This window comes from Ictidomys tridecemlineatus, chromosome 16, assembly GCF_052094955.1.
Source record: "Ictidomys tridecemlineatus isolate mIctTri1 chromosome 16, mIctTri1.hap1, whole genome shotgun sequence".
In the NCBI taxonomy this organism is placed as follows: Eukaryota; Metazoa; Chordata; class Mammalia; order Rodentia; family Sciuridae; genus Ictidomys; species Ictidomys tridecemlineatus.
Window position 1 is genome coordinate 35,513,135 of NC_135492.1, and position 17,288 is coordinate 35,530,422.

Below are 17,288 nucleotides of genomic sequence, written 5' to 3' on the forward strand. Positions count from 1 at the left end.
CCTCCGGTAGCCACACCCCCGGTAGCTGGTGCAAGAGACCTCAGCTATCAGCACTGGTGGGAGTGGTAGTTCCGAGCCGCGGGTCCCGCGCCACCTCTAATTCCCTCGGTCTGGCTACCATGCTCACGGGAGAACTGGGAGGGGCCCTTACGGGAGAGCTGGAATTGGCCCTTAAGGTTTCCCCGATGTGTGGAGAGGGAAGGCTAGGGAATTACACACCTGTAGCCGCAGGTTTTAATGAAGTTATCTCCTCAGCCGCAGTCTGATGACGTCAGTTCTCTGCCATGGTGGTATCTCTTGCAAATGGCGACAGTTTGTTTCCCTTTGCCGGGTGACCAATGCAACAGGTGGGTCCTTACTGTCTCTCCCAAGCCCCGTTTCAAACCTGTGGCCACTACCTATGAAGGCTCGGTTGGCATTTACCTCCGTAGGATCAGAAGGGCTGACCGGTTGTTTCAGCTGGATGGATTAGTGCTGAGTCACAGCTGTTTGTCTGCGGGAAGCAGGCAATCGGGAGCTTGAATTCAGCTGATCCGGGTTCAGTGTGTGTTCTGAGAGGCCTAGACTGCTCGACCCAGATCCACGTCAGCTCAGCATTGCCTAGTGATCTTGAGCAAACAGATTTAGGCTGTTTACAACTCCCTATGCCTGCACAGCTGAAGAGGTCAGAGACTTGATCTCTCCATGCCCGCCGCCATGGTGGAATCCCTCCACCTGCTTTTTTTAAAGATATTTTATTTAGTTGTAAATAAACACAATACTTTTATTTTGATTATTTATTTTATGTGGTGCTAGGATTGAATCCAATGCCTCACAGGTTTAGGCATGTACTCTAAAACTGCACCACAATACTTTCACTAACTCTTCTGGCAACTTTTAAATTATTCTTTTTTTGATGAAAATTTTAATAGTGTATTTAGATACACATAATATTGAGGTTAATTTTGACATAATTTAACAAGCAAAAACTATAAAGTGCTCCAATTCAATGACCAGTACTTCCACTTTATCGTCCCTGCTTCCCATGTGTTCTCTTTCTTTTTCTCTATCTCTTTCTTCTTCTGATCTATCCTATAGATATTTGCATTTTTAGTGGATTATTGATATACATGAAGATGAAATTCAGTGTTGTATGTTCATATGCATACAAAGAAAAAAAATTATTAGATTCATTCCACTATTCAACATTGAGTTCTTTCCCCAAATTTCTGGGTTGGTTTGGGGTAAGGATTAGGGTTAGAGTTAGGGTTGCATTTTTTAACAGAAGCCCTTCAGTATATCTATGGGATTGTCTTGATTTTAAGATTTCATGTGGGGATGTCAAATCTTATATCAACAATGATGGGCTATTTTTTTAAAAGCTGACAAGAAAAACAATGTTCAATTATGTTGAACCCATTTAAAGATACTTCCATAATATTTAATCATTTTTTAATCAGGACAAATATTACAATAATAAAATATCTGTTTGAAAATAAAAAATAAAAGCCTCTTGCTTTCATTGTGTGTTATTATTGTTATAATACTCATTTTATGGCTTCTTCATTTAGAGTTTCCATGATGTTTTTGATGTTGTCTGTTTGTTTGTTTTGGTACCAGGGATTGAATTCAGGGGCACTTGACCTCTAAGCCATATTCCCAGAACTATTTTGTGTTTATTTAGAGACAGGATCTCACTGAGTTACTTAGAGCCCCACAGTTGCTAAGGCTGGCATGAACTCAAGATCCTCCTGTATCAGCCTCTTCAGCCACTGGGATTACAGGTGATCAATAGCACACCCTGCTTCCATGGCATTTTGTTGGTCTTCATAAAACACAGTGAAGCCATGCATGTCTATTTTAAATATGGCCTCAACCTTAATCACTTATTTGGATTGTTGACCTAAAAAAAATCACAGAACAAATCTAAATTTTATAAAGAAAGTGCTGCATTCCAATAGGTTTGACAGAAAGAATTAAGTTTTAATACAAAAAAAGAATGTAATTTAATAACATATATGTGTTATCTTGTTTACATAAATATATTTCAAAAAAATGAAAGAATCAGATTTGAAGTGCTTGAGATTCATGAAATTGAATGACCATGTACAAAAAGACAATAAAATTCAGTTGTTATGCAGGCTACAAAGTATAAGTTGTTCTTATTAGTCCTTACCAGAAAAATGAGATAATTGATTATTTTACAAAACAGTGATAAATAGTGTGTAAATGTAGAAACAATGCAAAGGGAGATCAATTATTGTCTAATAATTTCTGAGAGAAAGTGATGTTTATTTTTTTACTTATTAATAAACTAGTTTACTTAAAAATTAATTTAATAGTTTCTAGATTTTCTTATGGAACATTAATTGTCCATACCATGCTAGCCTTAATAAGAGAGTGTAAAAAACACTGTTCTATCAAGATACAATAATATGTCTTCTTAATCACTGTAGAATGCCTTCAAAGGTAAAGGGAGAGGAAGAGAGGGAAAAAATGTACTAGAGATAAAGATCAAATTATTTTTAAGTGAATCTGTGAATATTTAATAATTAATTCCACTATTATGTATAATTAAATGCACCAGTAAGCATTTTGTTTAAAATAATTTCACTTTAAAAAAAGAAAAAAAAAAAGAAAAACAAGAATGGGAATTCTGTCAATAAAAATCATTTGTTTTCATTCATGTGTAAAGGAATTGGGTATAACATTATTATTATCACTACAATATAATACTATGATCAGTAATCTATTTCTGACCCTGTTTGGGGAATTAATAAGTGAACAACTTTTATACAAAGAACACTCTACATAATGACACTTATACAAGAGTTGACATATTTTCACACATTTCTCATCAAGTGCACACCTATAATGAACCAAATGCTTCAAAAATTTTGGTCATAACTTCTGAGAAGAAATCAATTACAATTAAAGATCTATGTATTTTTTCCAAGTCTGAAAATCAATGTATAAAAGATCGTAAGTTTGAAACTCCCTCTTTTTTCACTTCTGCCCCACTAAGAAACTCTCACCCTGCATGCTGAAATTCTTCTGTGGAAAACAACAGCATCACCCATTTTCTATGATTCAGTTTTTATTGAGATGTTTTCAAACTGTCTAAATGCTAACATTTAAACTTCATTCAACAAGCAAATGGTCAACACTAATTTGGTGAATCTAAATATCACATTAATGATAGATTATTTGTATTTTATAAAATGTATCCCTGAATATGGATCCAAAAATTTAGGAAACATTACTTTGGTATTCCATTACTATATTCACTAATGTGTTAATTTATTAGAATTATTATACTGCCATCAAACACACAGCCTTTCAATTTTTAGCATTAATTTGAAGCATTGACTTAAGACTTGTTTCTAATAAAATCAGTGTTTGCTTAATACTTTTTTTCTTTTCTCGTTGTTTATACAATCTTGGAAAATAATAGTGAAGTTTCAGTTTCTAATATAAAGTACTTTTGTTCACTGAATAATTTTAAAGTGAATTGTTGACATATGCTGTCATTCATGATATTTTTAGTATTTTCTATAGGTCAGAACATGCTACATAACTACAATACAACCTTCATTCCTTATGAATGTGTTTTTCAAATGTTACCAAGAAACAGAATACTTGTTAATCATATCAGTTTTATAAAAAAATGCCGTATTGTAGTTATCTAGCATGATCTGATTGTAGTAAAAACTAAATGTATCATGGATGATGTCATATGTCAGCAATTCACTTTAAAATGTTTCAGTGGACAAAAGTACTTTTATTAGAACCTTCAAATTTACTATTATATTTCAAGATTATATGAAGAAAAAAGGCAAAAAACATTAAGCAATTACTTTTTCTCAAATCAATAATAATACATTCTATCACAATGCCTTCAACCACTTAATCCTCAAATCATTTTCATTCATTGCTAGTAACATGATATTGTCCTTTATGGCAAAATATTTTATTCAGAGGCATGAAATGAAATTTATTGTTGTATTTTAGAAATGCCTTCAGATTCAAATGGTTCTTAGTCTCTTCTTTACCTTTGAATCTTTTCAGGAAGAAAGCATGTAGAATGTGCTTAAAATAGATTTTCTGATTTCTTTATGATTGAATCTAGATTACACGTTTTTTGTCAAGTGTATCACAAAATCAATTCTCTTATTTTCTGTTTGAGTCACATCATGTGACATATAATATCCTCATTACTGCTGATGTTAATATTGGTTATTAAGGTGATATTTGCAGTATTTTACTTTGTAATTAAATTTTTTGTAGGGAGAGAGTTTGAGACTATCAATATCTTTGTAATCATCCACCACTAATTTTTTTATTTAATTATACCTGTAGAGATCCACAGTTTATTTTATTGAGTATCCTTTACTTTTTAACATTTTAAAGAAATATTTTTCTTTCACAAATATTCTCTTTTGACAGTTTCAGATTTATAGAAAATTTATAATAGTAGTGCAAAAAATCCCTAGGAAACATTTCTCAAATGTTTTTCTTTTCCTTTTTTTTATTGTTGGTCGTTCAAAACATTACATAGTTCTTAATATATCATATTTCACAGTTTGATTCAAGTGGGTTATGAACTCCCAATTTTACCCCGTATAAAGATTGCTGTATCACATCAGTTACCCTTCCATTGATTTACATATTGCCGTTATAGTGACTGATATATTTTGCTGTCTATCCTATACTCTACTATCCCCCCTCCCTTCCCCTCCCCTCCCCTTTTCTCTCTCTACCCCCTCTACTGTAAATCATTTCTTCCTCACTTGTATTATCTTGTTTTACCCTTCCTTTCCTCTTATATGTAATTTTGTATAACCCTGAGGATCACCTTCCATTTCCATGTGATTTCCCTTCTCACTCCCTTTCCCTCCCACCTCTCATCCCTGTTTAATGTTAATCTTCTTCTCAAGCTCTTCATCCCTGCCCTGTCCTTGGTTACTCCCCTTATATCAAAGGAGTCATTTGGTGTTTGTTTTTTAAAGATTGGCTAGCTTCACTTAGCATAATCTGCTCTAATGTAATCCATTTCCCTCCAAATTCTATGATGTTGTCATTTTTTAATGCAGAGTAATACTCCATTGTGTATAAATGCCACATTTTTTTATCCATTCATCTATTGAAGGGCCTCAAGGTTGGTTCCACAATCTTGCTATCGTGAATTGTGCTGCTATGAACATCGATGTAGCAGTGTCCCTGTAGCATGCTCTTATTAGGTCTTTAGGGAATAGACCGAGAAGGGGAATAGCTGGGTCAAATGGTGGTTCCATTCCCAGCTTTCCAAGAAATCTCCATTCTGCTTTCCAAATTGGCTGCACCAATTTGCAGTCCCACCAACAATGAACAAGTGTACCCTTTTCCCCGCATCCTCTCCAGCACTTGTTGTTGTTGGACTTCATGATGGCTGCCAATCTTACTGGAGTGAGATGGTATCTTAGGGTGGTTTTGATTTGCATTTCTCTGACTGCTAGAGATGGTGAGCATGTTTCCATGTACTTATTGATTGATTGTATGTCTTCCTCTGAGAAGTGTCTGTTCAGGTCCTTGGCCCATTTATTGATTGGGTTATTTGTTATCTTATGGTCTAATTTTTTGAGTTCTTTGTATACTCTGGATATTAGGGATCTATCTGAAGTGTGTGGAGTAAAGATTTGTTCCCAGGATGTAGGCTCCCTGTTTATCTCTCTTATTGTTTCTTTTGCTGAGAAAAAACTTTTCAGTTTGAGTAAGTCCCATTTGTTGATTCTACTTAACTCTTGTGCTATGGGTGTCCTCTTAAGAAATTTGGATCCCGACCCCACAGTATGTAGATCATAGCCAACTTTTTCTTCTATCAGATGCCATGTCTCTGATTTAATATCAAGCTCCTTGATCCATTTTGAGTTAACTTTTGTGCATGGCGAGAGAAAGGGATTCAGATTCATTTTGATGCAAATGGATTTCCAGTTTTCCCAGCACCATTTGTTGAAGATGCTATCCTTCCTCTATTGCATGCTTTTAGCCCCTTTATCAAATATAAGATAGTTGTAGTTTTGTGAATTGGTTACTGTGTCCTCTATTCTGTACCATTGGTCCACCCGCCTGTTTTGGTATCAGTACAATGCTGTTTTTGTTATTATTGCTCTGTAATACAGTTTGAAGTTTGGTATCGCTATACCGCCTGATTCACACTTCCTGCTTAGCATTGTTTTTGCTATTCTGGGTCTTTTATTATTCCATATGAATTTAATGATTGTTTTATCTATTTTTACAAGGAATGCTGTTGGGATTTTGATTGGCATTGCATTGAACTTATAGAGGACTTTTGGTAATATCTCCATTTTGATAATGTTAGTTCTGCCTATCCATGAACAGGGTATATTTTTCCATCTTCTAAGGTCTTCTTCTATATCTCTCTTTAGGGTTCTGTAGTTTTCATTGTATAAGTCTTTCACCTCTTTTGTTAGGTTGATTCCCAAGTATTTTATTTTTTGGGGGGGTATTCTGAATGGAGTAGTTGTCCTCATTTCCATTTCAGAGGATTTGTCGCTGATATACAGGAATGCATTTGATTTATGAGTGTTGATCTTATATCCTGCCACTTTGCTGAATTCATTTATTAGCTCTAGTAGTTTCTTTGTAGACCCTTTTGGGTCTGCTAGGTATAGAATCATGTCATCTGCAAATAGTGATAATTTAAGTTCTTCTTTTCATATTTTTATGCCTTTAATTTCGTTCGTCTGTCTAATTGCTCTGGCCAGTGTTTCGAGGACTATGTTGAACAGAAGTGGTGAGAGAGGGCATCCCTGTCTTGTACGAGATCTTAGAGGGAATGCCTTCAATTTTTCTCCATTCAGAATGATGCTGGCCTGTGGCTTATCATAGATTGCTTTTACAATGTATGATCCTGTTATCCCTAATTTTTCTACAGTTTTAAACATAAAGGGATGCTGTACTTTGTCAAATGCTTTTTCTGCATCTATCAAGATGATCATATGATTCTTATTTTTAAGTCTATTGATGTGGTGAATCACATTTATTGATTTCCTTATATTGAACCACCCTTGCATCCCAGGAATGAATCCTACTTGATCATGGTGTATAATTTTTTTGATATGTTTTTGAATCGATTCACCAGAATTTTATTGAGGATTTTTGCATCTAGGTTCATTAGAGATATTGGTCTGTAGTTTTCTTTCTTTGAAGTGTCTTTGTCTGGTTTGGGCATCAGGGTGATGTTGGCCTCGTAGAATGTATTTGGAAGTTCTCCCTCTTTTTCTATTTTCTGAAATAGCTTTAAAAGTATTGGTGTTAGTTCCTCTTTAAAGGTTTTGTAAAACTCTGCTGTATACCAATCCAGTCCTGGGCTTTTCTTAGTTGGTAGTCTTTTGATGGTTTCTTCTATTTCCTCTATTGTTATTGGTCTGTTTAGATTGTCTATATCCTCCTGACTCAATCTGGGCAGATCTTAAGACTTAAGAAATTTATCTATGCCTTCACTATCTTCTATTTTATTGGAGTATAAAGATTCAAAATAATTTCTGATTATCTTCTGTGTTTCTGAAGTGTCTGTTGTAATATTGCCTTTTTCATCCTGTATACTAGTAATTTGGGTTCTCTCTCTTCTTCTCTTTGTTAGCATGGCTAAGGGTCTGTCAATTTTATTTATTTTTTCAAAGAACCAACTTTTAATTTTGTCATTTTTTTAATTGTTTCTTTTGTTTTGATTTCATTAATTTCACCTCTGATTTTAATTATTTCTTGCCTTCTACTTCTTTTGCTGTTGTTTTGCTCTTCTTTTTCTAGGATTTTGAGATGAAGTATGAGATCATTTATTTGTTGGTTTTTTCTTTTTTTGAGGAATAAACTCCAAGCAATGAGTTTTCCTCTTAGAACTGCTTTCAGTGTGTCCCATAGATTTCGATATGTTGTGTCTGTGTTTTTATTTAACTCTAAGAAGTTTTTAATTTCCTCCTTGATGTCTTCTAAAACCCATTGATCATTCAGTAATCTATTGTTCATTCTCCAAGTGACACGTGATTTTTCCTTCCTTTTTTTTTCATTGATTTTCAGTTTCATTCCATTATGATCAGATAAGATGCATGGTATTATCTCTACTCTTTTATATTGTCTTAGAGTTGCCCTGTGACATAATATATGATCTATTTTTGAGAAGGTTTCATGTGCTGCTGAGAAAAAAGTGTAGCTACTTGATGTTGGGTGGTATAGTCTATATATGTCAATTAAGTCTAGGTTGTTAATTGTGTTATTGAGTTCTATAGTTTCCTTATTCAACTTTTGTTTGGACGATCTGTCCAGTGATGAGAAAGGTATGTTGAAGTCTCCCATGATTTTTGTATGGTGGTCTATTAGACTCTTGAACTTGAGACGAGTTTGCTTGACAAACATAGCTGCACCATTATTTGGGGCATATATATATTTATGATTGTTATGTCTTGTTGGTGTATGGTTCCCTTGAGCAGTATGAAGTGTCCTTCTTTATCCCTTTTGATTAACTTTGGCTTGAAATCTACTTTATTACATATGAGTATGGACACTCCTGCTTGTTTCCACAGTCCATATAAGTGGTATAATTTTTTCCAACCTTTCACCTTCAGTCTATGTATATCTTTTCCTATCAGATGCGTCTCCTGTAGGCAGCATGTTGTTGGTTTTGTTTTGTGATCCATTCAACTAGCCTGTGTCTCTTAATTGGTGAGTTTAAGCCATTCACATTTAGGGTTATTATTGAGATATGGTTTTGTTCTTCCAGCCATATTTGTTTATTAATGTTACTAAACCTGATTTGTTTTCCTCTTTGATTACTTTCCCCCCTTTACTGTCCTACCTCCCACTGTTGGTTTTCAATGTTATTTTTCATTTTCTCTTTCTGTAATGTTTTGCCAAGTATTTTTTGAAGAGATGGTTTTCTAGCTGCAAATTCTTTTAACTTTTGTTTATCATGCAAGGTTTTAATTTCATCTTCCATCCTGAAGCTTAATTTCGCCAGATACACGATTCTTGGTTGGAACCCATTTCTTTCAGTGTTTGAAATATGTTATTCCAGGATCTTCTAGCTTTCAGAGTCTGTGTTGAGAGATCAGCTGTTATCCTGATTGGTTTACCCCTAAATGTAATCTGCTTCCTTTCTCTTGTAGCTTTTAAAATTCTCTCCTTATTCTGTATGTTGGACATCTTCATTATAATGTGTCTAGGTGTGGATCTCTTATGATTTTGCACATTCGGTGTCCTGTAGGCTTCTAGGATTTGGGATTCTGTCTCATTCTTCAAGTCTGGGAAGTTTTCTCGTATTATTTCACTGAATAATTGTTTATTCCTTTGGTTTGGAGCTCTGTGCCTTCCTGTATCCCAATGACTCTTAAGTTTGGTCTTTTAATATTATCCCATAATTCTTGGATGTTCTGCTCATGGTTTCTTAGCAGACTTGCTGAGCTGTCTATGTTCTTTTCAAGTTGAAATACTTTGTCTTCATTGTCTGTTGTTCTATCTTCTAAGTGATCTACTCTGCTGGTAGTATTCTCAATTGAGTTTTTAAGTTGGTTTATTGCTTCCTGGATTTCTAGGATTTCTATTTGTTTGTTTTTTATTACCTCTATCTTACTGTGAAATTGATCTTTTACTTCCTGGATTTGTTTATGTAGTTCCTTGTCAATGTGATCTTTCATTGTCTGATTTTGCTGTCTCATGTCTTCCTTGAGACTGCAGATCATCTGAAGCATGTATATCCTGAACTCTTTATCTGACATTCCATCTGTTGCAGCTATTACCTCTTCTAAAGTTGAGTTGACCTGCATTGCTTGTGGTCCTTTCTTTCCTTGTCTTTTCATACTGCTCACGTTTTTTTCTGCTTGGTAAAACTGTTGTATTTTTGAAATTTACCCCCTATTTATTTATATTGCTCTTGTATAGCTGGGAAGTCTCTCTTGCAGGGTGAGCAGTGGCTGTGCTCCTCCTCTAATTAGGGTGGTCTGTCTACCACGCTGGTTGGTCGCAGGTCTGCCACCTCCCTGCGGGCGCGGGTGGCGGCTCTGCTCTCACCCACTCCAATTGTGGTGACGTAACTACCACACCCTCGGGTCGTTGGTCCTGATCCGGATGTGGGCGGCGGCTCTGCTCTATCCCACTCCAATTGGTGTGACGTGTCTATCACGCTGGCAGGCCTCTAGACCTGTTCCACCGGTGGGTTGCAGGTCTGCCCACCCTGTGGGCTCGGGCAGCAGTTCTGCACAGCCCCCACTCCCAATGGGGGTACCTGACTGCCTCTCCAACTGGTCGCTGAGCCCCCTCCGGACACGGGCAGCGGCCCTGTTCCACCTCCACTTCAACCAGTGTGACGTGACTGCCTTGGTGCTGCGTGTCCTCCACGTTGGCAGGCTACCAGGCCTGTCCTGCCAGTGGGTCGCAGGTCTGCCTACCTTGCAGGCTCAAATGGCAGCTCTGCACAGCCCGTACGCCAAATAGAGTTACTTGGCTACCGCGCCGTCGGGTCGCTGGTCCTATTCTAGGCGTGGGCGGCTAATCTCTTCGGCCCCAGCTGCAGTTGGGGTGTCGTGATACCACGCCGGTGGGTCACTTGGCCTGCTCTGGGCACAGGCGGCAGCTCCACTCTGCCCCCCCCCCAGCCCCCACAGCACCCAGCAGGACCTTGACCGAGAAGCAGTCACCGCAGGTTCCCCAGCCCCAGGCCAAAGCAGCTCCGGGAGCCAGAGCCCGGCCACTCCATGCTCTCCAAACTCGGTGCACGCTCCGCTGGGCACAGGCTCAAAGACACAGTCCCCGCGGGCTCCCCAGCCCCTGGCCAAAACTGTTCTGGGAGTCAGAACCCAGCCGCCCCAAGCTCAGTGCACACTCCACTTGGAGCTGGCCTCCACACGCAGTCTCCGTAGATTCCCTAACCCTGAGCCAAGGCAGCCCTGGGGACCAGAATCCGGCCACTCAGAGCCCGGTGCACGCCTTGCCAGGAACGAGCCCCCAGGAGTATTCTCTACAGGTTCTCCAGCCCCAAGCCTGAGCGATCTGTCTGGGAGACGCAGGCAAATACCAGCCTGAAATCACCTGTTCTGTAGCTGAATGCGTTGAGGTCAGTAGAAAACAGGGATGATTACATCATTTCTCCAAGATGGCGGTTGCTGTCCTCCTCCGTGGTCCGACCGGTGTCGGGAACCGAACTGGACCACTTCTCTCCTCTGTCTCAAAGCCGGAACTCAGCACTAAGCGTGGCCATTGTACCACTGGCGGGAGCTGCACCCCTGCTCTGGCACCTCGCCGATTCCCCACATGCGCAGCAGACTCGAGCTTCCGGGCGTTCCCCCGATCAGGCAATGCGACCCTCTGTGTGGAGAAATTGCGGAGAAATCGCCCTCGACCGGGCTCCCGCAGCCGAACCTCACAGGATGGAAATCCGTCCACTAGATTCTAGAGCACCTCAATTTCACTGGAAATTCCCAACACACTAGCCTTCAGCCGTTTCACCTTGTCTTTCTCCCACTCAGTGACGCAGCGCACTGGGATAATGCATTCCCTTCACCGCCATCTTCCTCCCCTATCCGGAATCTCTCAAATGTTACTATTTTATTAACTTGTTTTATCTCTTTTTCTCCATTTCAAAAAAGGTACATAATAAGAAAATTAAATTATGAATATCTACTCTACAAACCTTATTCCAAATTTGACAGTTATTTCAACAATTGTCTTTGAACCAAAATAAATCCAATTTTGGGAAATTTTAATATCAATTATTCACTGTGTCCAGTAGTCTCATTTTTTTCTGTCTCTTTTAATCTGAGACAATTACTGAGTTTTTCTGGGCTATTTATGATATCTATGATTTGAATGGTGTACATCAGTAGTAGTTTTGTAAATTTTCTTTCAGTTTAGAATCATACAATGTTTTCTCATCAGTGGATTCAGATTATGCCATTAGAGGAAGACCATCATTCATACAATGCCTAGTTCTTACACTAGAGCATATTCTGGCAGCACTGACAGACATGGTAACAAGCTATGGTCAGCCTCTATTAATGGTGGAAAAATTCTAGGATCTAGAGTTAGCCTCCACTTAAGAGTAAGCAAATATCTGGGGCCTCAATAACACAGGAACAAGAGACTGTGGAAGTATGTAATGTCACTTTGTTCCATCACTGGTTAGTGTTGCCTAATTATTTGGTTAAGAAGTATTTGCCAGGTTGCTCCATTATAAACGTAGTATTTGTTTTCCCTTTATAATTCATAAATATTTGGGGTGGTGATATTTGTGACTTTTTAAAATATCTGGTTGGTCCTTAAATTTTCACCCACTAGAATTAATATTTTATAGATGATTTCTCCTTGTGTCAAATTATTACTATGTGGTGGCCAAATGATGATATTTTCATTGATTCTACAAAAACAAATATAGCAAAAACAACTATAAGTGAGCAAGAAGATGAAGTTTTTCATTTTGGTACTCACATACCCCAGATATAAACATCAGCTGCCATTTAAAGATGATTACACATCTTTTGGATTTGTTCCCATTCATCCTGGACTACTTTTCACTTTCTCACAAAAAAAAAGATGTTTCAAGCACATCATTTATTTTCTTGTTCCAGACCTGTAATTAACCATTTATCCTAGAAGCTCTCTTCTCTGTTTGAGGAGAAGTGTCTGACCAGTATTTGTGATGGTTATCATAATTGCATTTGGGGTTTTCATGTTAAGGACAATTATCATATATATATAACATAAAAATGTGTATATTTTTTCTTCTTAATATTTTTTAGTTGCTAATGACCCTTTATTTTCTTTATTGATGTATGGTACTGAGAAACAAACCCAGTGCCTCAAACATGCTAGGCAAGTGCTCTGCCACTGAGCCACAACCCCAGTCCAAAATGTGCATATTTCATATAGAAAACATGCATAAAGAATCTCTTGTATATATCCTGCTTTTGCATATAAATATTTATATATAATATGATTTATACTGATATATTACATATATAAATGTAAAGAATATTCGTTACAGAATTTTCTTATGAATTAGAAATAGTCCAAATACACTTTAAGAATTCTGTTTTTATATCTGTAAAATAACATATGATGCAATCATTTTTTAAATGAAGAGAGATTTATAGAGTATATACTATTTCAAATATAAAGCATATTTAAAATACTTAGTGGCTTTGGCTGGGGCTGCCAGTTGGAGCTGCCCAGAGTCGAGAATGCGGCTGGGGCGAGGTACAGGCTGCGGGGCAACTATGTGCCCAGCACCACTTGTCCATGCCCGCCACTCTCCTGCCATGTCTGGCTTCAACTACAAGTTTCAGAAGGCTGTGCCCGCTGTGCCGGAAACCAATGTGCGAGCCCCTGTAGGTTTCTACCTGGGGCAACCACTTCTGTAACACCAGCCTGCAAGAGTTCCTCAGTGAAGGAGAATTCAAATGTCCTGAGGACCAATTTTCCCTGAACTATGCCAAGATCTACCCAGTCCCAGAGCTGAAGGTCCAGGTGCTAGGTGTGCCCATCTGCTGCATCCACAGTGAGGAGGGCTGCCGCTGGAGTGGGCCACTTCGTCATTTACAGGGACACCTAACTACTTGCAGCTTCAATGTGGTTCCCTGCCCCAATGGCTGTCTTGCCAAGCTGAGTCGCTGTGATCTGCCTGCACACTTGCAATACGACTGGCCCAAGCGGCACCTCAAGTGCAAGTTCTGTGGCTGTGACTTCAGTGGGGAAGACTATGAGAGCCATGAGGGTATGTGCCCCCAAGAGAGTGTGTACTGTGAGAGCAAGTGTGGTGCCCACATGATACAGCGACTGCTGGTCCGAGATGCCACTTCTGAGTGCCTCAAGTGCACCCAGCCTTGTACCTATTGCACAAAGAAATTTGTCTTTAACACCATCCAGAGTCACCAGTACAGTGCCCTAGGCTGCCTGTTCCCTGCCTAACCAATGTGGTGTGGGCACTGTGGCTCGGGAGGATCTGCAAAATCATCTGAAGGACAGAGGTAGCACTGCCTTGGTGCTATGCCTGTTCAAAGACTCCGGTTGCAAGCACAAGGTGAGATGCCCCTTTTTCCTGTCAACCCCTCTTTAGCCCATTAAGTCCTAGATGAAGGCTAGGTTTCCTGGCAGTTTAGTTCTTTGAGTCATTCCCCCTGCTGTTCAGCTGCAGGTTCTTCCTAGCACCCTGTCTTCCTCATGCAGAGTTTGGCGCCTGCTACCTCTGAGCTTTCCCCTTTTGGTAACAGTCCTCCCTTCCCTCATTTCCTGGGGCTTTGCCAACAGTGCCCTAAGCTGGCAATGTTGCAGTACATGGCGGAGAGTGTGAAGCCACATCTGGCTATGATGTGTGCCCTGGTGAGCCGGCAGTGGCAGGAGCTGCAGGATCTGCATAGAGAGCTGTAGGGACTATCAATAGGCAGTGATGGCGTGTTCATCTGGAAGAATGACCGCTATGGTCAGAGGCTACAAGAGGCCAAGGCCAAGCCCAACTCGAGTGCTACAGCCCAGACTTCTATATACATAAGTATGGTTACAAGCTACAAGTGTCTGCACTCCTCATTGGCAATGGCAGTGGTGAGAGCACACATCTGTGTCTGTACATTCGTGTGCTACCAGGCACTTTTGATTATCTCCTTGAGTGGCCTTTTGATCGTCGTGTCACTTTCTCCCTGCTAGATCAGAGCGACCCAGGGCTTGCTAAGCCATAGTATGTCATTGAGACTTTCCACTCTGACCCAAACTGGAAAAATTTCCAAAAGCCAGGCACGTGGTGAGGCTCCTTGGATGAGAGTTATCTCGGCTTTGGATACCCCAAGTTCATCTCCCACCAGAATATCCAAAAGAGAAACTATGTGCGACCTGATGCAGTTTTCATTGGTGCCTCTGTTGAACTGCTCAGGAAGATCCTCAGCTGAGTGCAGAGCTTGCAAGCTAAAGGAGAGAAGGGGGAATGAATGGGACATAATTTATCAGGCATTGGTTGAACCTGGAAAGGGGACTGGACCCCCTTTCAGCTGCTTATGCTGCCGGGGTTGTTACCCTGTTCTCCCCCTACCACTAATACCCTCAGGTGCCTCCAATTGGTGCTTCAGCCCTGGCCTCTGCAGGCAGCAGGTCTCTGGGTTATCAAGGGCTGAAAACAAATGATCCCAGGACCTGTCTCCCCTCCTGGGCAGGGCAGGTTTGCCTTGGTGCCGGCCACATTCTACATGGACTGAGGTACCTGCTCATGTGCTATGTCCCAAGAGCCATAGGGGGAGGGGTTGGAAAAGTAAGGGGTAGTTAAAAAAATCTGTCTTGAGATTGATTTTTCTTTCCCCAGCTGTGTCCTTTCTGTTTATTTATTTCCTTAGCGACAGGAAGGCACAACAGGGGATTCGTGATTTTTAATAAATTTTGAATTGTATTTATTAACTTTGTTCATGCCTGTCTCCTCCAAGTTAGTCAAGGCCCTGGGAGGTTGGGGCTAACTATGCAAAGGACCACTGAGAGAAGAAGTGCTGACACTATGACCCCAAGATCAGCTGCCCGCTGGGTCGCCCCCTGGTGGGTACCAGGGGGAACCAAAGCATGCATTGGAAAAGACCTGTTGCTGCCTCCTGGTGGTTAAATGGAAAAGGTGCAGGATAAGGCTGGAATCCCCAGTTCTTTATTCACCAAAAATTGAATGCTATGACATAAGCAAGACCCAGCCCCAAGCCTCTGGTTTGGGGATTGAACCCAGGAACAATCCATTAATAAGCTACATCCCCAACCCTTTTGTATTCAGAGGGGACTCAGATGCTGAGGCTGGCCTTGAATTGTGATCCTCTGCCTTCTGAGTTATATCATCAAGCCAGGCTCCTGCTGAAAATTGCCATTTATTTAGTATTTTTTTGGTTACAGACACTGCTGAGAACTTAATGAAAAATATTTCTTTCCATATAGCAGTCAAGTTAAAATTAACTTTTACATCACAGTTAAAGGACCTGTCTTAAGTGGGACATATTGAAGGTAATGAGACAATACAAGTTCCTGACACTTATTCTAAGTGCTTAACAAATGTTAACCTAACTGAAGCAAGCCTATACCTGGGGAGTGAATAGAGAGGTCTTTAAAATGTACAAGGCGAGCTAGGGTTGTGGCTCAGTGGTAGAGTGCTTTTGTAAGAAAGTGGTGTAGAGCACTCGTGTGAGACACTGGGTTTAATCCTCAGCAACATAAAGAAAACGAAGTTCTACAACTAAAAGAAAAAAAAAGAGATACAAGAAACTTCAACTTTTTTGTCTATTTTCATATAGGCCTCAGTGGCCACCCGCAGTGACCCATAATTTACCAGCAAGGAACATTAGTGAATTATCAGTACTCTTTCAGCTGGTCTAAGACAGGGCTGAATTTCTCTTTTTACCCTGGTGCTGGGTATCCTTGTGCATACTACCTATATGATGTACTGAGCTAAAACTCCAGAAAACTCTGGAAATGTAGCTCCAATTCTGGCAATACACTTGGGCTTGCAAATGGCAAGTTTCTTAGGTGCATGGGAATGAATTCTGCTCAATTCTAGATTTTGTTGAAATGATTAAATTAACTAATAAAATAAAAATAAAATAAAATAAAACACTGAGTGTGATAACACATCTTAAATTTATTTTATTCTAATATTTCTAAAAACTTGCCAAGATGCAGAAAGAAGCTTCCTGCTACACTAACACTCTACCTGGTTACCTCAATTTTACTCATAATTAGATTTAGATTTTTATTACCAGCAGATAAATGCTGAAATATTTGACTCCCAATTTAACTAGAATGCTGCTGGGGATTGCACATCAGGATCCATATTCCAAAAACTTGTCAATATATTTGGTGGTATTAAAATTATATCAGTGGATTTTCCAAAATATTTCTTCAGAGGACCACATCATAAAGATTTTAGGCTGTGTGGATCAGAAGTTCGATGCAGTCATAGCCTAAAATCTGCAAAATATAATAATTTAATGCCTGTTGGAATTCCAATAAAACTATATTTTTTCAGGAGAAGGGGGTATAGCCCAGCATGTATAAAGCCTGAGGTCACATATCAACACTTCATAACAAAACAACAGAAGCACTTGATTTGCTAAAACATACTACATGCTGGATTTTATCTTAATCTGATGGTCCAACATGCTGCTAGTGCATTGAAACTTCAGTGGTGCCCTGCATGCATGTAATTTTCTTTTCTACACACAGCACACTTCATATGGACCACACCATTTTTCTACACAGAGTTTCTGTACAATTCAGTTTATAAAATAAGACTATTTTCTGAATCTGCTCTCATA

At 39.3% G+C, this 17,288-nt stretch overlaps 1 long non-coding RNA gene and 2 pseudogenes across 1 annotated transcript in view; all 3 read left to right on the forward strand.

Moving 5' to 3' along the window:
- LOC144371531 (uncharacterized) overlaps positions 1-17,288 on the forward strand; it is an 86,116-nt gene that overhangs the window by 29,906 nt on the left and 38,922 nt on the right. The window lies entirely within an intron of this gene.
- Positions 13,206-15,394, forward strand: LOC144371528 (TNF receptor-associated factor 4 pseudogene; annotated as a pseudogene).
- Positions 14,185-15,394, forward strand: LOC144371529 (TNF receptor-associated factor 4 pseudogene; annotated as a pseudogene).